Below are 27,808 nucleotides of genomic sequence, written 5' to 3'. Positions count from 1 at the left end.
CATGGTATGGAGTAAAAGCTTATGACATATTCTTAAGCATTGTGGTGTCCCAGATGTCATATTTCTATAATGTAGATGTCACCCATCAGCAATTATACACCAGGGTTATTTCAAATATACTCTTCCAAATGAAGGGACAATATGGGATGAATCCCCCTTTCGTATTGATTTGTTGGATCTTTCAGGAATAAAACCCCTTCTTTTTAACCTTAGGTCCCTCTTCCCCAGCGAAAAGAATCAATAATATCCCCCATCTAATAGCTGGAGCACAACTAGGCAGTAGTGTATCATTGTTGGCACTACAATATGCAAAAATTAATATTAATTGTTGATTTTGAATCGACTGCTTATGTTTAGGGGCGAATGCGGAATCTCAAGGCAGTATTGCCAATGGAACCTGTTTACAAAAGTATATTCTGTTCGGTTTTGAGGCAATGGGAAGTTCTAATATATGTTTTTCGACAATATTTTAGCGTTATTTGGGAGCTCTTCCAATATTCTCTTAACACAAATTTGAAACGATCGCCCAGGTTAAAAACAAACTAAACAACAAAAAGAGAGAAAAAAAACGCGCATTACCTTGTGTGGTTTGTAAACTAAAACTACCCTAGCTCCAATTTTGGAGACCACACTGCCTTTTCATGACGATAAATAAAAGTTCGAATAGGGATAAAACTTTATTTAGCTCCAATTGCTAGATTCCTATTCTTAATTATAGTTTTTCTTTCCAGCCTTGTCACTATTCAAAGAAGTATATCAACTGATTTCAGTAATGACAAGGGGCATCGTTGTCTCTTTAGCAATTATACATTCCATGTTCCTCATATTGTTTCCTCTTGTTTGTCTTTTGAATTGAGAAAAATAACCAGAAAACCACCCAGATCAAATTCTGTGAAATAAAAAATGCACCGAATTCGATTCTGTGTTCTTTCAAGACATTCTGGACGGTTAGAATATACAGATCGAAGCATGATCAGTTTGTGTTCTCCATCGCAATTTTTGAAGAAATGAGGTCTTTCTGCGTTGAATAGCTTTTCGTGGGGTAGAGCTGTTCAGCTCATGGTATTTTTCTTTTTACATTTAGGGAGAAAAGGTTGGACAGCTTTAATCAAGCCTCATGCGCAGTGACTAAAGTTTTATAAAAGAATCTTAAAATGTCTTTCATAAACATAAATCATTATACTTTAAATCTATCTAGAGACACAAGAGCTACCTAAAGCCAGGCTCTTATATATAAAATTGTTTTTGGGTAAGAACGTCTATACTATCTTTCTAATGTTTAGAAACTTTGTCCAGGATTGGCTTAAAAACATTTCATATTATGGGGCACATGGACAGAAAGTTCCATTTTCAATATTTAGAGACAAAAGTTCTAATGAAACATGGAAAAGGTTTTTTCTTTTATACACATATAGGTTCTAATATAAATGAATAAATAAATCTTAAAACGATTGAAACTTAAACTGAATATACAAATGAAACTTGAAATGAACAAAAATCCCTACAAACAAGAGTTCTGGGTTTTGCCTCCTTCTCTCAAAGTAAAAGTTCAAAACCTACTGCTTCGTTGGCGCTTTACTGAAATGTTCCTGTTGAAAACAAGATGAAACAAAATGGGAACATGGTCTTGATAATTGTTAACGAGACAACGCTATCAAAGCTAGAAGTAAGTGGCAAAGCAAAAAGCATGTATGAAACTGAAAAAAGGTTAATAAGAACTACATTTGTGTTTTGAGTTGTTTGACTGTTACTAAAAATAGCATAAAAACCATTGTTCAGGCTAACTTCAGTTACCCAGCCCCAGTTAATCCGTCTCACAACTGTTTTCATGATCGATATTTAAAAGACAATAAAAACTCAAGGGTCACACTGCCCCTAGTCATTACCATAATCAACTGATGTACTTCTTAGAATAGCGATACCACTGGAAAGAAAGAAATATCAAATTAGAATAGGAATCCAGCAATTAGCCAAGGGTCAGGGTGTTTTTTCACAGTTAAAAAAAGTCTGGAACAATAGGAAGATAAGTCTACAAACCAAGATTAGAATATTAGAAGCTACAGTGATGACAGTGGTCAAATATGGCTGAAGCATGGACGCTCCGAAAAGCGGATGAAGATTTGCTAGATGTTTTACAGAGAAATTGCTTAAGGATTGTTCTGGGTACCCGGCTGACTGACCGTATTTCAAACAATAGGATATACGAAAATGTGGTTCAATACAGCTCTCTAGGGCTATAATGAAAGAAAGGTTGAGGTGGCAAGGGCACGTTGTGCGGATGAAGGATGACAGATTGTTCTATTCGGCCGACCATCTAGGGCTAAACGGAAAGCAGGTCGTCCCCGTCTCGGGTGGGAGGACGTCATAAAGAAAGAATAAAAGGAAATGGGAACTTCGTGGGTGGGTGTAAAAAGGGAGGCTTTGAATAGATTGCGGCGGAGGAGGAGCGTGCGTAGCTGTGTTGGCCTCAGGCGGCTTGGTGTTACGGTGAGTTGTTAGTAGTAGTAATCCAGCAATTTAGGTTAAATAAAAGTTAGAATAGGAATAAATTCTTTAATCAGACCGTGATAATAATATTCACAAAATATCCAGTATATTTCATGAATGTTATTATCACCGTCTGATAAAAGCATTTATCCCTATTCAAAGTTTTTTTTTTTCATGGAAAGGTGGTGCGGTCTTTCAAATTGAAGCTAGGGGGGTTTTAGTTTTCAAGCTACCATTAATAGTAAGCGTTATTTTTTCTGTTTTATTCAACCGGCTCTTTTTTCTTATTGGCGATGCGCTAGAGCATATAAACACTTATAAAACAATTGAGAGCGTTCAGTTTGGTCAAATCCATTTTGGAGGCAAATAAATGAACTTTGTTCGTTTCCCATTATCCATTAAAATCCATAATTTTTCTTTCTAGTCCTTGGGACATTTTTCAGCTGTAATTTCTAGCGATTTTTTTGTCCACTCTGTTCATTTCTTCTGTGTGCCGTAATTTTCAACTTAAGAAAAAAAAATTTTTAAATGACTCAAAATAAAGAATATGAAAATTTTCTAGCAAAAAAATTCCTAGACTCTCTTAATTTGTATGAATAAAAAAAAAAAGTGCAAATTTGCAGGTTTGCAAATTTAGAAACTACTTATAACACAAATTGTATTGTGCTCTCACTACAGTCAGGAGCAAGACACTAAGCGAACTCTGCAAAAAATTGAGCAGAACAAATTAGAATTTAAGGAACTTCGTTGTGAAAACCCCAGGAAAAGAATGTCAATAACGCTTTTTCATACCGAAATGATCAAATTTCATATTGAACTTGGACAACCTTTATTTAAAATATTTGCTGATATGTGCAAACTACAGAATATTGACTACTATAATTTTTATCAAAACATGTTTCAGTCGATCAGAAAAAAGATACCCCTTAAATTTCTCAGTAAATTCACCCGTGTTAATAAAAATACAATGTTTGTTTATATTATATGTTTGTTGGATTAAAGTTTATGCTTTTAATCAGCTGCCAGTAGAAAGCAACCTGTTAGATAAAACAAAACACAAAGGCAACAATAAAAATACATACAATAAGCTTAACAAAGACAGAATTGCAATAAAAATTAACAGAAAAACAACATTTCAGATAAAAAAAGAACAAAAGTGGAGACGAAGTAAGTTCATAGAACATAGTTTCTAGTCTTGAGCACACAGTGAAATTTAACTCCGAATATCTCATTTTCTAGATAATACTTTAATGGTAAAACGTTCGTTATGAAAAATCTTTTGATCTTATATCTTAGCTGGAATCATGGTTTATCCTTGGAGGCAATCTTATAAAAAACGAACCCTAGCTCATAGGAGCCTAGAGTTTAACGTGTTTAAAAAAAAAAACTTCCAGCTCGCTGAGAAACTAGATTTATTGGAATTTCAGAAAACAGCCTGAAGCCCCACAAAAATCTTGTCTATTCGAAAAGAAAATTGCTCCAGTAGAATCATCACGCTGAACACCTCACTTAAAAGAATTACAGTCCCCTATGTTGATTAACGAAAAAAGACACTTTTTCGCATGAAAAAAGTGACGTCACCTTTTTTTGTAATGAAAATACAAAATGATAATACTACTAGATAATCATATTCATGTTCCGAATCCTCATGTACGATTTTAAAGAAGGGTTTACTTCTTGTGTGATTTTTCCTATGCTTAATAATGTGATCTGTCAAGCAATCCATATTTTTTTAACTAATACTTTAAAAAGATTGCATATCTTTTATTTATGTGTTTATAAATATGCTTAGGTTTTGCATACATTTTAAAAACAGTTTTCTTATGGATTGCTGACAAAATTTTCATATAAGCACTTTTCTCTAACATGAATTTTTTGATAAATAATACATGAAAATTTTGATAAATATATTACGCCCTTACAAATGACATACACAAAGGGATTTCCCTCAGTGTGGCTTCTTAGATATTTAAGATAACCCAGTGCGTAAAGTAAATTTCTTACATATATTCAATTTGAAAGGTTTATCTCTAGTATGAGTTCTTGCATAACAAGAAGAGATGGCACTAGTAATAAAACCTATCGACAAGATATGCCAGCACTAGTAATAAAACTTTTCTGACAATATATCAAACAAAAGGTCTTTTTCCGGTATGAGATCTTTGATGATTGGATAAACTGGATGAACTTAAACATTTTTTACATATATCACGTTCGAAAAGGTTTCATCTCATGTGAGTCTTTTGATGAACGGATAATCTGGCACTTAAAGCAAAACGTTTCTTACATATATTACATTCTAAAGCTTTTTCTCCAGTATGAGTTTTCTGATGAATAGACAAATTAGAACTATGACTAAAACGTTTCTCACATATATCACATTCGAAAGGTTTCTCCCCAGTATGAGATTTTAGATGAATAAATAAGTTGGCTTTTCGGCAGAAAGTTTTCTCACATATATTACACTCAAAAGGTTTTTCTCCAGTATGAGTTTTTTTTATGATAAGACAAACTGCTCCTTTGTGTAAAACATTTCTTACATATATCACATTCGAAAGGCTTTTCACCAGTATGAGTATTCTGATGAATAGATAAAATGGAAATTGAAGTAAAACGTTTCTCACATATATCACATTTGAAAGGTTTTTCTCCAGTATGAGTTCTTTGATGATCAAATAGGTTGGCTTTTTGGCTTAATGTCTTCTCACATACATTACATTCAAAAGGTTTTTCTCCGGTATGAGTTCTTTGATGAATAAATAAGCTGGCTTTTTGCCTGAATGTCTTCTCACATATATCGCATTCAAAAGGTTTCTCTCCAGTATGAGTTTTTTTATGATAAGATAAACTGCCCCTTTGTGTAAAACATTTTTTACATGTATCACATTCGAAAGGCTTTTCTCCAGCATGAGTTTTTTTATGATAAGATAAACTGCTGCTTTGCGTAAAACCTTTCTTACAGATACCACATTTAAAAGGTTTTTTTCCCGTATGAGTTCTCTGATGACGAGATAAACTGGCACTTGTTGTAAAACGGTTCTTACACATATCACATTCAAAAGACATTTTTCTAGAATGAGAAACTTCCTGTTTTGCCACATCTTTTTCTGCAAATGCATGAATGTGACTTGGTATCTCACTTCGACAGTTCAAATTTATTTCTTTTTTTAGACATATTCGAGCAAGACCTGGCATGCTAGGTAATCCATGTCCTTGTTTGCTCATATCATTATCAGACAACCCTGCAACAAGGAGAACTATAACAATATAAAATTCGCTCGGAATCACAGACTTGTACTCTTATTTATTTACTACACAAGTCATGATTTTAACATTTTTAGCTTTACATGATTATTATGAAATGAATTTTAATGATTCTTACTTCTTTATTTATTTTTTGGCTGACTCGCAAAAAAATAACAAAAATTCATATAAACAAATTTTTGACGCACTTTTAGTTTTTTATATTAAAAAAAAAATTCGTAACAAAAATTCTGGGTATGCCCATGGTCAGGTAAGTACTTTAATCATATATAATCTCTATTAACAACTAGGTCATCAGCACTTCCTTTCCAAAGTGGAAATGTGCTTTTACTCTCCGTTTACTTCCGTTTTTTAAATTGTGCTTTTTTTCCTTACTGTTTCATTGTCTTTCTTTTTTTATGCATTTTTGTGAAGCAATAATGATATTCGTATGTCAGAGTGAAGCCAAATAACTTAGGGTTTTTTACCCATTGTTGTGTGTACCCATTGTTTGCATGTCAGATTTTTGAGTCAGTGAAATGAGCTAAAGGTTTTTTTAATTCATTATAGCCACTTTGAGGCATTTTTCTGTAACACTTCAAATTCTTTATTCTCTTTTTTACGTGATAATTCAGAATTATGGTCATACATCAGTTTACTTATTGGTGGATTGATTCAAAAAATAAAAACATTGTTGTACCGTAATGTCCATGAACTATATTAACTCCCTACCTTTATCAATTAACGTAGTTTCTTCAAATACTAATTGGAACAAAAATAAACTTGAATCAAGTCTCAAAGAACTGCATTAACTATAACAACACCTATAGCATATCAAATTTAAGTAAGTATTGTGCAATTTGCAACAATTATGGAAATCCTGAATAAAAACAATTTTTATGTCTGTCCAAAGTTTATCTCTGTGCAATGAAACCAAAGTTTGCAGGTGGTTTCTGTTTGATTCTTGTTTCAGAAGAATCATTAAAAAAGATTATGCAGTTTTGAGATTTTATCGAGCGTGCCCCATTTTCAAATATCTAAAGGTTATATTTATGAAAGTCCCGTTTTTACTTGATTTGTCTTTACATGACTTGATTTTTACTTGAAAAACCTATTAGATATTGCTCTCCCCAGGAACCATCCTTAGTCCACTTCTGTTTAATCTATATTTTTCTGAGTATCAGTAACAGCAAGCATCGTTTGGGCTTTATGTTGATGACCTAATAATATAAAAGTCAGGCAGAAATGTCATTGAATTGGTCCGAGATCTTTAACAAGATGTTCACATAATCTCTTGTTTCTCAGAAGCATTAGATTTGTCTATTTCCACTTCTAAAACCAATGCAATCCTATTTACTAGACAAAAATATATAAAGTATTGTTTTGAATAGCTCTCTTCAAGTTAGAAATGTTCAATGAAGTTGTTGGGAATTGTTTTTGATTGCAAAATTAGATGGCACAATCACATAAAATAACAAAGGAAAAATATTTTTGTGAAACTGGCTCTACTACAACCCCTTGCTAATTTTAAATTGGTTCATCAACTATAAAAATATTGATTTTTAGAAGGTTTATGAAAGAGCAAAAGTGGAATATGTCATTAAGTCTTTTGCCAATAGTTAAAAATATATATAGTTATATAGTAATATTGTTACAATATTTTTTACAATAATTACAAAACACTACATTTTGAAATGCTATGGGACTTCATATGTTTGCCCAAATTACTAAAATAAGGAACCTGTCAGGAATCCCCCCACTGCAGGAGAGAGTTCTGCTTCTGAGAAGATGGCATTCACCAGAGTACAAGGATATGCTAGTCAATAATTTGTATACCAGAAATCCTATGCTAAACCACAGCCTATGTTTCTGTATCATCTTCCCGGAATCTTCATCTTAAGGAGTTTTCGGAGTGGTCTTCTCAGCTGATGGATACTTACCTCTTTGTACATTCTCCATAATCGGAGATGGCTCGTTCTCCATAATGGGAGATGGCTCCCGTTGAGTGGCATACGAGCATGCTGCTATAGAATAAATCATGCTATTCAGTCCAGGAAGTTAAGACAATCTTTGAACATTGTGTGAATATCTATTTTCACAATTATATGCATGTTTATACAGAGAGTTCTGTCATATTCAAAAGCTGGTGCAGCTGCCTGTATCCCAGACCCAGACCTAAACCTAAATATTTTTACCTCCTTCCGGTTAATTCATCAGTAATGTCCACTGAACTTTTTGCAACTCGCAATAGATGCCTTAATTGGTCTGGGGACCTCTTCAGAAAGCATCCTGTTTCTGCCAGATTCTCTTTTATCAATACATCTTCTTAGCCAAATCAAGACCTGAAAGGTATACTCCAAAAGATCGGCTATCTGTTTTCAAACAGATTTTCATTGAAATTCATCATATTTTTAGTTATTGAAAATAAAATATAATGAAATGGCGAATAATCTTGCAAACAAAGCAGCAAATATCCCTCCCAAAAGAAATGTGAGGACTGCAAATTTTAGAGAGGTCGTCGGAGCTCAAACAAAAACTGCACAATTTAGTTTTGTGCATTCTCCTTTAAAATCTAAGAATTTTAATATTTTTTGTAAGCTAATATCCTTAATGCTATATTATAAGCTAAAGACTGGAACTATTTTACATGAAGCTTTTTAAATGGAGAATCCACTCCCCCCCTATCCAGAAATTTGAATCAGACATCAGTGAAGGTTCAACATGTTCTCTTTGAATGTAATGCAATGGACCAATATTCTAGGAGACTGAGAAATTAATGCCAACGTGTGTAAATCCCTATATAACTTAATGCCGTTATTGATTGCTCCCTTTCATATGATTTGGAAGCCACAATTTATAGGTTGATAATAATTATCCTAAAAAGATGCCATTTTTACTAGCATAATGTTGATTGTCATCAGCTTGTAGACATTTTTGGAATTTATTTAGGATCGTTGAATAATCGGTGAAAGTATTTCAGCAAATTCAAAGAGGTGAATGAGTCCCTTTCTAGAATGAGACCTTGTAAAAATATAGAACAAGATTTTTGAAATCCCCCTTGACGATTGATCCCCGTGTAAATTAACCCCTTCTTTGGAGACAGTGTTGCATTAAATTCAAGAAAAACTAGGGGGTTTCTAGAAGAGAATGAGTAAACTACAGAGTTTTACATATCCATATTGTGAAGGCATATTATCTTTAATCCGTTTAGATAAATTCAAGCTAAATCCATATTTTGTAAATTGTAAAAGAGCTCTAATGAGTCCACATAGGGAGAAACACGTTCCAAATAAAACTTAGTTTGTCGTTTATTCAAAGGTTTAATTGGAATACAACGTTTTATGTCCTAATAATCAAAACCAACTTGGCTTATTATTTACTAAACACTTTGTTTTTTAAATGCAACCAGTCCAATCAGATGCAATAGACACATATCTTTCCCGCCTCACCACAACTTCAAAAAAAAGTTTAAGATAAACCTTCTCAATTTGGACACTCGAAAATACGAAGAAGATCCACATATCTGAAGCATACCTTCATCCTCGTCAGTGATCAACTCCAGTTTAACAGGGTCAGCATTACGATGACAATCTCCAGAGATGCCAGTCGAAATAGAAAAATGTTTGGCTTCTTGTTTCATAAATAGCATAGGATGTGTACTTCCAAATATATCCTTGTCATCATTTGAGGATACATCTTCATCTTCTACAAAAAAAAAGAACTAAAAATCTAACAAAAACACAGAAAATAAAATAAGTCAGCTGGTACATAGTTTTTATATGGTAGTTCGATGATGAGTACAGGTAAAATATTCTCTCAGTAGAATCAATGATTCTCTGTGTAGGCACCCTCTGTAAATATTTTCTTTTCCATTGATTCATATTGTAAAAGTGTTATTTTGCACTGAAAAAATATAAATGTTTTTACTTTTATAACTTTAATAAATCAAATAATATTAAGATGTTGATTACTAAATATCAGTAAATGTATATTAAACTGACAATGCACATTCATTTGTATTTTTTTCAGTAAAGTGCAAATTACGTTCTCGCCTTGGGAAGGCAGAGGGGTTTTGAGCCCAACTTATGTTAATTTCTGCTCGTTTTGAATTTGACTCGGTTATTTTATTGCAATTTCTGCTCGTTTTGGGTTTCATTTATTTATCGATGCTGATTTGTGGTAGTTTCACGTTTGGTAGATTAGTTGATTTTATTTTGCTCTTTTTTTGTTTAATGGAGTTCTTTACTTTTCTCTGAAAAACTTATTTTGTGGAAAAAGTTTTTTTTAAAATTAATTTTTGTTCATTTTATATAGACATAGTCTTTTCAGAGAAAAAGAAAATAATACTTTAAATCTTTTCGTTTTTTTAAGAATTTATAGTTTGTCCTGCTATTTGTATGCTGGAGAAATATTTTCAGAAATTTTTAACAACATGCACCCTCTTAAAAATCTGGACACAAATAGTAGTGTTTAATTTAGTTTCATGCCTCCTCTAGTTGACCTGAAATGGAAAACTTGATACCATTCGCCAAAAAATCTGTTTACTTTCTTTGATAGCTTGGATACACGTACGCTATTTTGATTTGGTTGAATCTTAAGAGCAGAAGAAGCCCCAAAAGTTTAAACATAATACCCTCAGTCGTTCTTGGGATACTGCTGAGATGTCTTATTGGGAATTAGCATTAACGCAGTTCGTTTTGATTTAATCTTATGGTAACATTTAGTTTTTAAACATAAAGTCAAATGGGAGGGTGGGCGTGTGAGGGGGATTAGTTTCCCTCCAATCACTTTCGACTATTAAAAAGGACATCAGCCCTTTCTATTTTCAATCGAATGAGCCCTTTTCAAAGTTCCTACGACAACTCCTTTGATACAAAGTGCCCTGGTTTAACCAATAACAACAACAACAAAAATAATAAATTATATCAACATCCATCTTTACTATATAAATGTCAAGCCTTCCAATCACTTTTGACTATTAAAAAGGGCACTTGATCTTTCGAATTCCAATTGAATGAGCCTTTTTCGAGTTTCTACGACAACACTTCCTGTAAACACCTTATATAGCCCCAGGGCATAAATTACAACTCTTACCCTAAGGGCTGTGAGGGTGGTTGTCATCCTCTAAGACCTAATTTCCAGAACTTTCAACTACGTTACACAAAATGGCTATCTTAAAATTTTGATTGAATGTATCTGGGAAAATGGTGGGCGTGAGAGGGGCGTTAGTCTTTCCCAATAACTTTCAACAATTAAAAAAGGCCCTAGCCCTTTCAATTTCCAATCAAATGAGCCCTTTTGAAGTTTCTACGACAACGCTTTCAATAAAAACCTTATATGCCCTCAGGGGATAACTTACAACCCTCGCCCTGAGGGCTGGGTGGGGGTTTGCCATCCTCACAGACCTAATTTCCAGAACTTTCTACTACGTTGAACAAAATGGCTATCTGAAAATTTTGATTGGATGTGTTTGGGGGAATGGTGGGCGTGAGAGAGGGGTTAGTTATCGTCCAATCACTTTCAACTATTAAAAAGGGTACTATCCCTCTCAATTTCCAATTGAATGAGCCCCCTTTGAAGTTTTTACGACAAATTTATCATTAAAAACCTTATATGCCCCCTGGGCATAACTTACAACCTTTGCTCTGGGGGGTTTGTCATCCTTAAATACATAATTTCCAGAACTTTCAACTACGTTGAACAAAATGGCTATCTCTAAGCTTTGATTGAATGTTTTTGGAGAAATGGAGGGCGTGAGAAGAAGGTTAATTACTTTCCACTCACTTTCAACTATTAAACAGGACAATTTCAATTTCCAATCAAATGAGCCCCTTTTGAAATTTCTACATCAAATTTCTATATAAACCTTATATGCCCCCAGGGCACAAATTGCAACCCTTGCCCTTAAAGCTCTGATGGGTTTTTATCCTAAAACACCTAATTTCCAGAACTTTCGACTACGTTGAACAAAATGGATATCTCAAAATTTTGATTGGATGTGTTTGGGGAAAGGGTGGGCGTGAGAGGGGGGTTAGTTGCCCATTTCAATAAAAACATTATATACCCCCAGGGCATAACTTATAACACTTGCCCTGAAGACTATGGGGAGAGTGTCCTGCTCAAAGGTATAATTTCCTGAACTTTAAACTTCATGGAACAAAATGGCTATCAAGAAATTTTGATCGGAGTTATTTTTGAAATTTCTACGACGACACGTTCAGTAAAAGCCTCATAAGCCCCCAGGGCATAACTTACAACCCTTGCCCTGGGGGCTGTGGAGGAGTGTCCTCCTAAAACATAATTTCTATCAGGAAATCCACAACACTGAACAAAATGGCTATTTAAATATTTTGATTGGATGTGTTTGAGGAAAAGTTGTGCGAGAGAGGGGGCTTGTTGCTCTGAAATAACTTTCGACCCTTACAAAGGGAACTAGATCTTTGAATTTACAACCGAATGAGCCCTTTTTTAAGTTTATACAGCAAAAATTTCAATAAAAGCTTATATGCCCCCAGGGCATAAGTTATAACCCTTGCTCTGAAGACTGTGGGGGGAGTGTCCTGCAATAAGGTATAATTTCTTGAACTTTAACAGCGTGGAGCAAAATGACCATCTCAAAATTTTGATTGTATGTGTTTGGGGAAATGGTGGGCGTGGAAGGGGTGTTAGTTGCCTTCCGATTACTTTCGACTATTAAAAAGGGCACAAGCCATTTCAATTTCTGATCAAATGAGCCCTTTTTTAAGTTTCTACGACAACGCGTTCTATAAAAACCTTATATGCCCCCAGGGCATAACTTACAATCCTTGTCCTGAGGGCTATGAGGGGATTGACATCCTCAAAAACCTAATTTACAGAACTTAAAACGACGTTGAATAAAATGGCTATCTCAAAAGTTTGATTGGATGTGTTTGGGGGAATGATAGGCGTGGGGGGGGGGGGCTAGTTGCCGTCCAATCACTTTCGACTATTAAAAAGGGTACTAGCCCTTTGAATTTCCTATCGAATGAGCCTGTTTTGAAGTTTCTACGACAACGCCTTCTATAAAAACCTTATATGCCCCCAGGCCATAACTTAAACCCTTGCCCTAAGGGTTGTGAGGGAGTGTCCTCCTCAAAAATATATTTTATATCTAGAAAACAATTACGCTGAACAAAATGGCTATCTCAAAATTTTCATTGGATGTGTTTGGGGGAATGATGGGTATGGGAAGGGGGGGGGCGAGTTGCCCTCCAATAACTTTCGATTATTAAAAAGGGCACTAGCCCTTTGAATTTCCATTCGAATGAGCCTGTTTTGAAGTTTGTACGACAACGCCTTCTATAAAAACCTTATATGCCCCCAGGGCATAACTCAAAACCCTTGCCCTGAGGGTTGGGGGGGAGTGTCCTCCTCAAAAAAATTTTCTGTATGGAAATCAACTACGCTGAACAAAATGTCTATCTAAAAATTTTCATTGGATGTGTTTGGGGGATTGATGGGGGGGGGCGGGGGGGTTAGTTGCCCTCCAATCACTTTCGACTATTAAAAGGGTACTAGCCCCTTGAATTTCCAATCGAATGAGCCTGTTTTGAAGTTTCTTCGACAACACCTTCTATAAAAACCTTATATGCCTCCAGGGCATAACTTAAAACCCTTGCCCTGAGGGTTGTGGGGGAGTGTCCTCCACAAAGACGTATTTTCTATCTGGAAATCAACTATGCTGAACAAAATAGCTATCTCAAAATTTTGATTGGATGTAATTGGGGGAATGATGGGCGTGGGGGGGGGCTAGTTGCCCTCCAATCACTTTTGACTATTAAAAAGTGCACCAGCCATTCTAATTTTCAATCGAATGAGGCAATTTCGAAGTTTCTACGTCAACTCCTTCAATACGAAGTGCCCGGGTATGGAGAAACCAAAAACACATTGTGCCCACATCGTTCTTTACTTAGGCAGCGCTAGCGCGCTTCCTATGAAAGGGAGATTGATCTTGCTTCAAGATTTTCAGCCGATTTTCTATCAAGAAAACCACGCATACCATATTTACAAATTGTAGTTTGAAGATTCATGGATTTAAACTTTAGCTAGAAAATTATATCATGTGCTTGTCTAATATTATAACATTGAATTGTAAGAGAGCTATAAATACACTAGGCGTTTGTAGTCCGTCTTGATTTATCCCTCTTCCGGTAGCCAACAATGAAGGGAATAAAAAAAAATATTTTTATCAAAACCTTTACTTTTTAGCATTGGGTATTTCTTGACTAGAGAAAAAAATCCAAAATCGTGTTAAAAATTCAGCTCGGTCGTTATTCAAAATTTTGGGACTATGAGTTATAACAATTTGTCGAATTTAGCGTAATTCAATGTACCCCATTCCAAAGTTTATGCGACCACCTATTCCACATAAAGTGCCCCTAGAAAAATAAATTTTTATTTTTTTTATGAATATCCAAAATTATCTGAGGGGAATATTTTGGGGGAGCATATTCCATGGCTGGGAAATTTCTGCTGGGTGGAATTTAACGCGGGGAATTATCAGCAGGAAAAGAAAATGTTCTTGGAAGGGGAAGGAATTTCCCAGGGGGTGAGTTTTCCAAATGCGAATTATTCAGGGAGGGGACGACTAAACCCATTCGATAATATTCTAAATTTTACATATGAAAGTAACGGGAATAAAGAATCAACGGAAATGTCAGAGATAGCACTTCAGGTTCCTTTAGACGATTATTTTCGTGTCTTTTGAAAAAAGACATATTCAAAAGACATTATTTTCAGTTTTATTACTTTCTCTGTGGCTGCTCAATTATGCATGTGAGGGGGGAGACGAGCCCCCCACCACCTGTTTACACTGAGGTTTCAGTTTTTATCTCAAGGCTTAAAAATGAACGCAATGCGACAAAAGTATAACTCAAAATAACATATATAGAATAATATATGCACATGACACGGAACATTTAATCAAAATTGCATATTATGAGTTGAGGCTCACCCAAATCATGGGCCCGGGGGCTCACCATTCCACAATCTATAAAAGCACCCACTCCAAAGACTTTAATAAGGTAAAGTTTTGTATGGGAAGAACACATAGTAAATCTATTATTAAATACTTAAAGTTACAGCCATACTTAAAATAAGGTTAAAATACATACTTTGCGACAAATGCTAAATTATTGTGGCACAAAAATCTGAAAAATGGTCCAATCAAAATGATCCTGTTCTTTCTGCATCAACAAATGGAATAACGTAGCTACTGTTTTTTAGAAGCTATTATTTCGATTCATTCATTGTTGCGTGAAAAAATCAGGTTTGATTTTTCAGAGGCATATAATTAAGCTGTCTATAGCAAAGGCCATAAGGCTTCAATGTTTTATTATTATTAATTAAAAAAAACCTTACATAAAAAAAAAATTCCAAGAAGAGTAAAGAGCCATATTGAACTCAGGACCAGCAGAAATTAATTCTTATTATAGTTAAAACTGAAAAAGACCAGAAATTAGTGTTAAAGAATTAACAAAACCCCGAACGAACACACACTTAAATTACCTATTTTACAAACATAAATACAACCGTTTCAAGCGCAAATAAATGAATAACTCTTATATAGCTTCAATATTTTTTATTATTTTACGCTCAGAGCTGCTTTATATGCAAGGGTACAAAATACCGTATGATTAAAAATAGTGGTAAGTCTAGGTAACAAATCTCTACCGCTGACAAAACCCCCAGGTCCCGGGGCAGGAAGGGATTCTCCTATAAACTTCAGAGAGGGCTCATTTGATTGGAAATTGGAAGTTCTAGTCCAGCTCTTAATAGTCAAAATTGATCGAAGGGCGAATAAACCCCCCACGCCCTTTTCCCCACCCTTCCTTTGAACTAATTCTGTTACCTGAAGGCCCAATGACAGTTAGAATGTTTTGGTATTAACACAAACCTATTTTGCATCAGAGAGTGTTTTTTTCAAACAGAGAGTTGTAAGGCAGTGGCGGATCCAGGGGAGGGGTGAGGGGGGAGCCCCCCTAACGTACTCTAAAGTAATATAATTTACTTAATTAACGCAAGAATGCGTTAATTAAACTTGCTATTTTTTCAATCTATTCATTGTTGTCAATCGCTGTCCACAAGTTATGCAAGCTGTCTATTGTTCATATATAAGGTTTTTATCAAAGTAGCAGTCGTATAGACTTTGAAAAAGTCTCATTTGATTTCAATAGAAAGTTCTAGATCAGTTTTTTAAAGTCAAGAATAATCGGAAAGTAAGCGACCCCCCCCACATGCCATAAAAACTTGAGACTTTTTACAAATCAAAAACGAACAAAAATTAATTAAAAAACTTTCCGAAAAATAAGTTTTTCAAAGAAAAGTAAAGGCCATTTTAAACTTAAGCTCAGGAGATACAAAATACCTATTAAAATTCAAACTCAAAACGACCAGAAATTACTAAAAAGAATAAATGAAACCAAAAACGAACAGAAATTAAATAAACAATCATAGCAAAAAACATACAACAAGTAATAATATAAATGAATAAATAGATCTTAAAGCGAGTAATGCTTAGATTGAATACGAAAATCAAGCTTGAAACGAAAAAAAATAGTTTGCTATTAAAGTATAAATGAAACTTAAAACGAACAGAAATTAAATAAAGAATCAATGCGAACAAACATACAATATATATTAATGTAAATGAATAAATAAATCTTAAAACAAGTGAAACTTAAATTGAATATGCAAATCAAGATTGAATCGAATAAAAATAACTACAAACAGGAGTTTGGGCATCGCCTCACTGCAGACGCCTAAAACCTACTGCGTAATTGGCGCTTTACTGAAAACGAATTATATTACAAATATTTGCTTTTCCAGTTCCTACAGCATTGAAAACAAAAATACAATTACAGTGAGATAAATTCTTGAACTGATGGATCTTCCAACAATTAGTATCATTATACATCAGATATTCAGTTTGATGTTATCTATACTTTCCAAGACTGTTAAAGACCCATATAGTTTTCAGTAAAGCACCAATGACACAGTACGTTTTAGACTTTTACAGTGAGAGAAGGAGGTCATACCCAAACTCTTGTTTGTAGTGAATGTTGTTCGTTTCAAACTTGATTTGCATATTCAATTTATGTTTCACTCGTTTTAAGATTTATTTATTAATTTACATTAATATCTATTGTATGTTTGTTTGCATTGATTGTTTATTTAATTTTTGTTCGTTTTAAGTTTCATTTGTACTTCAATAGAAATACATTTTTTTTGTCTTAAGCTTGATTTTCATATTCAATCTAAGCATTACTCGCTTTAAGATCTATTTATTAATTTATATTATTACTTGTTGTATGTTTTTTTTCTATGACTGTTTGTTTAATTTCTGTTCGTTTTGGGTTTCATTTATTCTTTAATAGTAATTTCTGGTCGTTTTGAGTTTGAATTATTATAGGTATTTGTATCTCCTGAGCTTAATTTTAATATGGCCTTTACTTTTATTTGAAAAAATTATTTTTCGGAAAGTTTTTTTACTTAAATTTTAAGAAAAGCCTACCAAAGAATTGACATAAAAAAGAAATGAACTACACAATTCAGATTATCATTGTTAAGAACCCTGTGATACAGATTTTCAGTTCTCTTGCACCCCTTTAACAATAAGTAATATATTTTTATCTTGTTGTTGATTGTTTGCTTTGTGACAAATCAAAAGTTTTTACTAAGAGGAAATTCGTTACGTTTAATTTGAAACTGGACTCTTTATTTTAAGGAGCTGGAGTTCTTTAATGGACTCCTTGCACAGTTTATCTGATAAACGCTTTAGATCAACTGTCCTTTTTTGCATTTCATGGTTAGAACCTTCCACTGCAACCAAGTAAAGACCAAGCCTCAGCAAACATTATCCAAAATTTTATAGTGCATTTCCTACAAAACTGTCCAGTGAAAAACCCTTTTCTATGCATGCTGATTCCAAAATCGTGACTATTATTCAGGTTAAATGGAATGGTACCTAAAATTTTTGGAATGGTAACTTAAAATCATGTTAAAGTAGGAAAAAACTGTTAAACTCTAATTTAAAAAAAATATAGTTAAATACTTAATTTGAGGGTAATTGTTTATCAAATTGCATGAAGGACTTGATTAGCAAGATTTCAGTTTGGAAAATTTCTTTGCAAAAAGTTATTTTTACAATAGTTATGTTTAATAGTTTGTATAATTTATTTTTCAATTTAGAGTTGCAGAAATAAGTTGGAAATTGAAGCAAGCTTCCTAATTCTTGATAAAAAAAATTAGCAGAAATAAGAAACAACTTGTCTCAAACACAAATAATAGGCCTACCAATTACCTTGCTTAACAGCAGTCATGGCCAAAAGTGTGGGTGTTTCCATACTTCATCAATAGAGTTAAAAAAAACAGTAAGTCTCTCTTGACTACTCTAGGCGGTTAGAAATCTCTAGAATTTGAATAATTAATTAATTATTAATGGATACTACATTCCATAATTATATGGTATGGTATTTACCATAATTACATGGTAAATAATTAAATGGTACCAAATCTTCAAAAGAAAATGAAGGAGCACAAAACATTGAAATTAGTTGGAAGATAAAAACATAAAAATCACAGAAATTCAAAAATTCAAGACTAACTGGTACAAGTTGTGTATTGTCAACATATAAAGATTTTTATTGGAAAAGAGGGAAATAATGTGAAATTTGAAAGAAATACTGAAACAAAACAGAATCAAAATCCACTAAATGCTTAGTGGAAAAAAAATATCAGCAATATCTAAGGAAAAACGGAGGGATATAAGTTGAAGCTTTCCAGGTATGTTGATGAGATATTTGAGGGCAGCCCATTCCGTTTCCCTTATAAGGTGGCCTCTCTGCTCAAGGATAGTAAATTATGAAATTTGTTCATTGTTTATATGCAGCTTTTATCATTAAGAAGAAGTATAAATATTTGATTTTTGGTTTATCCAAAAAGGCTAAGGGCAGAGGCCAGGCCCTCTAACTGCTGTGGGAGGGGGGAGGGGGTGGTATAGTTACTAGACCTTTTGGCCCAGGCCCTGACCTACTTTGCTAGATGATATAGAATTCACCAGACAAAGCCAAAAATATACTATTGACTTTACTGGACTGATCTAGGCCTATTGACGAGAGCAGAAATCAAACGGACTGGGGAAAGAATTGTATTTTTCAGTGCTAAATATAGGAAACGACTCTTTGAATTTAGATTTTGAAAATCTCATTTCTGTAACATCTTGTCTCAGTAAGATAGTAGAACATTTTACTTGGCTGTTATGAATATGCCACTAAAATGTTTATATCGAAGTTCACAGGGGGGGGGAGTGCCAAAAACCCCTCCATTGATATACTTTGGAACCAAACTGTGACAACCTGATGTAATCTTTGTTGTATAAAAGAAATGTCTCCAAAAGTAAATGCTTAGCTAAACAAAACCTTATATTGTCTAAACTATGTGTCCTTCGTGCAATTTTCCATAGCTCAATTCTGATGATGTTGCTTATTTCCTATTAAATTTATTTGATGAAAATATGATGCATAAGAGGATATTAAGAATAATATTACAAATTAAGGGATAATATATGATTTAAGAAAATGTATAATTTTTTTATGGCAAATAGCTAGGTAGACAGTGAATACATCACTTGATGTCTTTTTAATGCTCTATTTGTTTCTGGAGCAAAGTCCATTTTGATCCCTTAATGGGGCCCCAAAATGGTAACTTGTTACCTTGTCTAGTAGTTTTAAGACTATGATGCAAAGCGAGGACTATGAGACTAGGTCTATGATTCACAAGTCTAAAACTAATTAGATTAAAAATTTACTTTTGAATGATTTCTTAAACAAGTCTATGATGTTTCAATACTCAGTTAAAAACAAGGAAAAAAACAGAAAAAAAGAGGATTTAGATGTGCTATTTATATTGTTTAGCCTAATATTATATGGTAAAGGTCAAGAATTGGGCCTCTTCAGAAGGAGACAGGCTAGAACATAAATATTAAATTTTCAGATTGCTTATTTATGCACATTTTTATGATTTAATTTGTATTTTTGACAAATCTTCACCAGCCTGGCCCTACAAGAAAACTGACTGTATGCAGTGAGCAAGGTTGCACAAGGAAACCACAGTTTATATAATTATCCAGTAAGTTTATCGCAGATCATTTCTGGTCTTCGTTCTCGGTGCGAATAAAAAGCTCCTCCTACTTATATCTTCACTTATGGATCAGTGTGTTTGCGTCTATCAATTAGAAATGGTTCGAAATTATATCATTCATAATTGTGAAAGCAGAAAAAACTTGGCGAGCCAGCCAAGTGGTTTGCAAGTGTCCCATCTCACGGGTATGACTTAATTTATATAAAAATTATTACTTAATCTATTATTTAAATACAGTTGACTCAACTAATTGGACTATTTAGGCTTTTATAAACAAGGGGGCGGGGGGTTGATGAAATTTGTAAAAGTAAGGAATTTTTTTCTTCTAATAACTGGTGGAATAGGTGTGATAGTTTCAGGGGCGGATCCAGGATTTTTTAGGGGGGGGGGGCGCAAAATAGGTTGATCCGATAAACTTACGTTAGGAGCAAGTTTAATTAATGTAAACTTGCGTTAATTAGGTAAATTACGCTACTTTAGACTACTAGAGGGGGGCACCCCTTGCTCCCCTCTGAATCCGCCACTGGATGGTTTATCATTTTTTTTTCACGTCGTGATGTTTACGATATTTATTTTCTAGATAAGACTACTTTCGTTTTCAATTAATGTTTTATAAATTTGGAAGAAACATAGATTCTTGGGTGCTTATACCACCAACCAAAGCTAAGATTTTTTACTCCTTCAGGTACAAAGATATTGATATCGTCCGGAATTACCCTTTTTTTGGTGGCTAATTCCGGACACCATAGGAAAATTTCAAATGAGGTCACCAACCCCCTTTATAGTTCGAATTTCGGAAGTTTCTAGCTCTTGTATGAAAGCTAACTGTCTGAACTTTCATACGAATCCGATTTGACGGCGAGATTTTAAGTCTGCTGGCAGGAGGAATTTTTTGAATAAAAAAAAAGGTCAAAGTGTCTGGAATTATCCTGGTTCACCCTATACCTTTCAGATGGAACAACCAGCAAATCTTACAAAACAACTGAGTGTATTATTGATCAATCTCTGCAAATGGACAGTCTTGCTGCAGTCCCTATTGAGCAAAGATTCTAGAAATTAATATACATATTTCTAATATCCAAATGAGGCAAAAAATCCTTGATTCTCTCATCATTAAAAAGACAAATTGTCCAAAAGATCAATGAATATTAATAAAGGAAATACAGAATTATTCAGTATTCTCTAGTGACAAAACTAAATTGTCCTTGTGTTTTTGATTTAGTTTAATACCTTTTAATTTTGTCTGTTTTGAAAGTTTTGTATTTTTTACAAACCTTTTTTTTTCAGACTCATATTTACAATTTATCCCATGTGCTTTTTTACTTTAAAGTGTGGATTTGGCCCACCTGGGCTTGTGATAGCCATAGAAACGGAATCTTATCAGTCATCAACTGTGGAGCTTTGTAGGGACAAATCCATAGATTATCCCAAGTTGCAAATTAAGGTAGACATACACAATTGTTTTACATTTCTTTCATTTAATTGAGTAGATTATTGATTTGGTAGTTTTCTTGTTACTGTTCTATTTTTCTTCCCCTTCAAAAATAAATAATATCAATTAAGAAGGTACTGTATTCATTTCTGCACAATTTTAGAAAACAGCATCATTATCCAAAACAAATTGTAATATCCTTAACCATAACAATAGTAAATATAGTTAAACTGCCTCTTTCTTTGCTCCAAAGTAACATAGTTTAAAAGCTTTCAATAAACTTAATTCCCTCCTTAATTTACTTATTTTATTCAATACAGGAGAAAGCCATAGGCTTGTTGCAATACAAACACAAAAAATGACAGCTCAAACAGCCATACTGCAAAACATGAAACAAAAATAAAAAACTAAAATATTTTTCAATTACAAAAAACTACACAACTAACTATATTACCAAAACAGTTTACCATAGAACTCAGTTTCAACAAGAGCACTCTTAAATGTTTGCACAGAAACTACAGTATCAGGTAAACTATTCCAAAGTTTTGTTGCTTGGTTAAGAAAGCTACATTGATCTATTTTCTTGTGCACTTGCAGCTGATACAGTCTATAAGAGTTTTGTTGAGTGGCTGAGTAATGACTAAGTTTGAAGAAATCAGCCCAGTCCACATTATTGACACCCTTCATAATACAGAATGTATTGATCAGGTCAATCCTGTCCTGTCAAAACTCCAGGGAAGCAAGTCCCAAGCATTGCAGTCAACACTGATACAGTAAATGACTCAAAAATGGCACAAACTTTGACGCCTGATGTTGAACCTTTTCAATTGCTGCGAGTCATATTTCCATGTAGGATACCATACCATACAGAGGAACAATATTCTACCACCGGGCGTACTATTGTCTTGTATAGTGTCATAAAAATGTGAAGGTTAAACTTTCTGAAACTTCTCTTAATCCAAAGCAGACTGTAATTAGCATTTTGTGAAATTATTGACACATTCTTATGAAACTTCAACTGGTTACCAAAGTGGATACTTAAATCCTTTACTGAATCTGAAGATGAAACAAATGTATCACCAAGAAAATAATGATAAGTCGAGCTTTTCGAAAAGTAATGGAGTACAAAACATTTTTGATGGTTTACAAACATGGAGTTCAATTTACACCAATCATTTAGGGAATTCAGATCCTCTTGAATAACTTGAATAAGGGTGACATCTACCGGGGAGGTAAAACTTTTATACAGTTTTATATCATCTGCAAACAGTTTGACATTGGAGTGAAAAAATCCATCAGGCAAATTGTTGACAAACAAACAAAATAACACTGGGCCAAAACAACTACCCTGTGGCACACCACTCAAAATTGGACTCTCACTTGAAAGTGCACTACCAACTACAGCTTGCTGGGCACGGCCAGACAAATTTTCTGTAATCCTAGTTACAGAAATTTTGGTCACTAGCTAGAAGGTCCACCTGTTAGTAGAAACTCATTTCTAAACTTTTGGTAACTTTGGACTGTTTTGAATCTGATTTAGGGCTGTAAGTGGAATTTTCTCCAGAAGCAACTATTATATTTTAAAATACCATAAAAGGAGCATCAAGCAATGCATTCAGTTCTACCATGAACAGTACTGTAAAACAGTTTTACTTTGAACAAAACAGTAGCTCGCTTGTGCCATCTGTTGGCCAAATATCCAATGTCTGTATATCATCCACAATGTGTCATTCAAATTGGATAAACATCAAGTTTGATATGCAAATTTTTTCTTCAGTTTACTACACAAATTGTTGCCAATTAGTACTGATGAGTAAGTAATATTTTTCTCCTTTGTGTATAATTTGTAAAGTGACATAGACATTTTTCAGAGATGTGCAAGGAAGTTTTAATTTGGTAAAATACTGGAAAAATATAGAATATTTAAGACAAGGCTATCAATGATTTGCTATTTCTGATGGTATGAGTTTAAGGATCAAATGAACCCCATTAAGGGATCAAAATGGACTTCACTCCAGAAACAAATAGAGCATAAAAAACACATCAAGTGATGTATTCCCTGTCTACCTAGCTATTTGCCATTAAAAAGTATATATTTACTTAAATCATGTATTATCCCTTAATTTGTAATATTATCCTTAATATCCTCTTATCCATCATATTTTCACCAAATAAATTTAATAGCAAATAAGCAACATCAGCAGAATTGAGAATAAAGGACACATAGTTTAGATAATATAAAGTTTTGTTTAGCTAAGCATTTACTTTTGGAGATATTTCTTTTATGCAACAAAGATTACATCAGGTTGTCACAGTTTGGTTCCAAAGTGTATCAATGGAGGGGTTTTTAGCAATCCCCCTCCCCCTGTAAACTTTGATATAAATATTTTAGTGGCATAATCATTGAAAAACATTTTTTTGTACTTCCATAATACCATTTTAAAAAATTGAATTGGTAATAATCGTCTCCTAGGTCATTTGTCAAATTTCAGTTTCCAATATCCAAAATTGTCTGTTTCATTCGTTGAGGGAAAAAGTGGAGGGGATGAAAGGCTCTGGATCAACTCCTAAATGTTCACTTTATCTAACCCAACTACTCTCCATAACAGCCAAATAAAATGTTCTACTATCTTACTGAGACAAGATGTTGCAGAAATGAGATTTTCAAAATCTAAATTCAAAGAGTCGTTTCCTATATTTAGCACTGAAATAATACATTTATTTACCCAGTCCTTTTTATTTCTGCTCTATTCAATAGATCAGTCAAGTAAATTCAAAAAATATTTTTGGCTTCATCTGGTGAATTTTATGTCATCTAGTAAAGTAGGTCAGGGCCTGGGTCAAAAGTTCTAGTAACTATACCTCCAGGGATGCAATACCACTCCCACTCTCCCTCCCACAGCGGTTAGAGGTCTTGGCCTCTGCCCTTAGCTTTTTTGGATAAACCAAAAATCAAACATTTATACTTCTTCTTAATAATAAAGGCTGCATATAAATAATGGGCAAATTTCATAATTTACCATCCTTGAGCCGAGAGGGCACCTTAGAAGGGAAACGGGATGGGCTGCCCTCCAATCTTTTTTTTAACATACCTGGAAAGCTTCAACTTAATACCCCCAGTTTTTCCTTAGATATTGCTGATATTTTTTCCACTAAACATTTAGTGGATTTTGATTCTGTTTTGTTTCAGTATTTCTTTCAAATTTCACATTAATGCCCTCTTTTCCAATAAAAATCCTTATATGTTAACAATACACAACTTGCACAAGTTACAGCCCTTGCCCCAGGAACTGGAGGAGGGATGGAGATTCTTGGAAGCATAGTTGTTTGACCTTAGGACTATTTTGAACAAAATTGTGATTGGTTTCTTTTGATTCTTAAAAAGATACTAGGCGTTCCAATTTCCAGTCAACTGAGCCCCCTCAAAAGTTTATGCAGCCACCCCTTCCATATCAAGTGTTTCTTTAAAAAGAAAGAAGTAACACAATTAAGTCTTATGGCTCTTTACTATAGACAACACTACATCATTGCATCTGAAAAATGCTCTGTGTCAAGAATGGGCAAAATGGATCATTTACAACCCTTTCCCTGGGCTGTTGGGTTCTTGACATCCCCGGAGGTATAATTATTGGACATTTTTACTGCTTTAAACAAAATGATTGTTTTCAAATTTTAATTGGTTTTGAGGATGTCCCCTCTTCCTTTGCATTTAGTACCTTAGACTTTAGTTCCATCACACAGCGCAACCTTTTCAATTTGCTGTGAGTCATATTTCCATGTAGGATACCATACAGAGGAACAATATTCTACCACCAGGTGTACTATTGTCTTGTAGCCTACAGCATCATAAAAATATGAAGGTTAAATTTCCTGAAACTTCTCTAAATTCAAAGCAGACTATGATTAGCATTTTGCAATATTGTTGATGCATGCTTGTGAATACCTAAATCCCTTACGGAATCTATGCATGAAACAGGTATATCACAAAGAAAATAATGAAGCTTTTTGAAAAGTAATGAAGTACAAAACATTTTTGATGGTTTACAAAAAAGGAGTTCAATTTATACCAATCATTTAGGGCATACAGATCATCTTGAATAAGGGTAGTGTCTACCAGGGAGGTGACACTTTTATACAGTTTTAGATTGTCTGCAAACAGTTTGACAGTGGAATGACAATATACTTCAGGCAAATCACTGACAAACAAACAAAATAACACTGGGCCCAAACAACTGCCTAGTGGCACACCACTCAAAATTGGGCTCTCACTTTGAAAGTGCACTACCAACTATAACTTGCTGGGAACATCCTGATAATTAATCTGTAATCCATGCTAAGGTTCTACTGCCTAGCTCATACTTTTCACATTTTTCAAGCAACAAACTAATTGAAACTTTGTCAAACACTTTACTGAAGTCAATGTACAATCAATCAAACTTCAAACCAAAATCAGGCATATCTTGGAAATCTTTTATAACTTCTAGTAACTGTGTACTGCATGACCTGTTTTTTTCCTGAAATAATTTTGTGACAGATGCCATAATTTATTTTGCTTGAAGTATTCCTGTATTGAATATACAATAATCTTTTCAAGAACTCTTGAAAAAATTGAGGTGTTTGAAATAAGACAATAATTTGCCAATTGGGACTTAGATCTTCCTTTATGGAGTGGCTTTACAACAACTTTTTTCCACGCTAAGGGGCATTTACCACTCAATAGACAACATTTAAACAAAAACACAAGAGGTTCATCTTAATACGTGGCTGTATTCTGAAGAAAAGAATTAGATGCATCATCTATATCTGGAGCTTTATTAACAGAAATGGTATAGCCTATAGAATTTTGAAAACCTGCTCTGAAGAAATATCAGAGTCATCAAAGGGCACTTTGTCTTCTGAAACAAATTTGGTAAAATTGGATGGACTGTATGCTTAAACATGATCTGGATTTACAAAACCTGATGAAAACACTTGATTAAACACATCAGCTTTTGATCATTGCTATTAATTCACAAATAAGCCTAAAGTATATACCTTGTGTGAATCCCTCTTGTTTCAACCTGGCACCTGTAAAATGAATCAATGCTGACCAAATCAAGAAACAAAAAACACATGGGAAATACATGGTGTCCTAATGTACAAATTTAGGCCTATAATGTAGGAGATATATTTGCACACAAGGGGGGAGGCAAAAGCATAGGGGAATCACATTTAAAATATTGTTAACTTCAATTTTTCAGCTTATTATGAAGCTTGATTGGTTTCCTCAACATGTTTCCTTCTTTATAGCCCTAATTATAGGCTTCTAGGCTACAGAATTTAATAGTAGGCTACAATTTTTATTATAGCCATAGTTTTTCCCTCTTGTTTCAACCTGGCACCTGTAAAATGATCAATGGTGACCAAATCAAGAAACAAAAACACATGGGAAATATAGGGTGTCCTAATGTACAAATTTAGGCCTATAATGTAGGACATATATTTGCACACAAGGGGGGAGGCTAAAGCATAGGGGAATCACATTTAAAATATTGTTAACTTCAATTTTTCAGCTTATTATGAAGCTTGATTGGTTTCCTCAACATGTTTCCTTCTTTATAGCCCTAATTATAGGCTTCTAGTCTACTGAAATAATAGTAGGCTACAATTTTTATTTTGGTAAGACATTTTCTACAAAAAAAGCCAAAAAACTGCATTTCCGTTTAATGTTTACCATGTTTACCATCAAAAGCCTAATTCTAGCCTAATAGTCATATTTTTTCATTGGCAGTAATGTATTGAGTTGGTTTTCAGTGCCTGGTAGACAGTGATCACATAAGAAAAGGCCCATTACATTGTGGACAATATGAGACACCATATTGAGAGGGTTGAGTTATTATTATGACAGTAGTGATTAGCCTCGGCCAGAGGCTGGCAAAGATGCAGCTCCAGAGCTGCATAGAGCTCTTTTGTCCCTTACATGCAGCTCTGGCACAAATTTCCACAGAAGGTACAATAACATTTTCATTAAAAAAAAATTGGTAACAAAAAATTACATTTTATTTTGATAGATTAAAATTCTTCTATAATTAAGAATATTTAGTTTTTGTTTAAGTTAAAAAAATTTAAGAACAAGGCGGATATTAATATAATATAATATATAATAATAATATAGATTTATTACCTGCCGAAACTGTAATAGTCCAGGGGCCAAGACCTAAAAATGTGACACCTCCATGACACATCTGTTTCACGCAATCTGACAGCAGTTTCTAGTCATATCAAACCCGCTGATTACAATTATACCTGGGAATAGGTACCTCCGAGGGGTGATTGACCCTTAAAAATGACCTGAGATATTAAATAGTACTATCTAGTGAATTTCACTTGCAGCCCAATACATTTCGGTCCTTTTAGCTGCAACTTAACGTAAATGAGCAAAAATTTAAGCAAGTTAGTGATAAAAAAAAAAAAAAAAAAAAAAATGGAATAAACTGTCTAAATTAG

The 27,808-nt window shown here is 33.9% G+C and overlaps 1 pseudogene across 1 annotated transcript; it reads right to left on the bottom strand.

The window, feature by feature from the left end:
- LOC148945792 (uncharacterized) lies at window positions 1-27,272 on the bottom strand (annotated as a pseudogene). The gene is made up of 4 exons (XR_016142609.1): window positions 27,156-27,272; window positions 18,053-18,160; window positions 9,265-9,435; window positions 1-5,729 (listed from the first exon to the last, which is right to left on the bottom strand). The product of XR_016142609.1 is annotated as an uncharacterized LOC148945792 (transcript).
- Window positions 27,273-27,808: the final 536 nt, after the last annotated feature.

This window comes from Artemia sp. Qi Xiang Cuo, chromosome 12, assembly GCF_049724085.1.
Source record: "Artemia sp. Qi Xiang Cuo chromosome 12, ASM4972408v1, whole genome shotgun sequence".
NCBI classification, from domain to species: domain Eukaryota; kingdom Metazoa; phylum Arthropoda; class Branchiopoda; order Anostraca; family Artemiidae; genus Artemia; species Artemia sp. Qi Xiang Cuo.
Note: the sequence above shows the minus strand (reverse complement) of the source record. Positions and strands in the feature narration are given on the sequence as shown.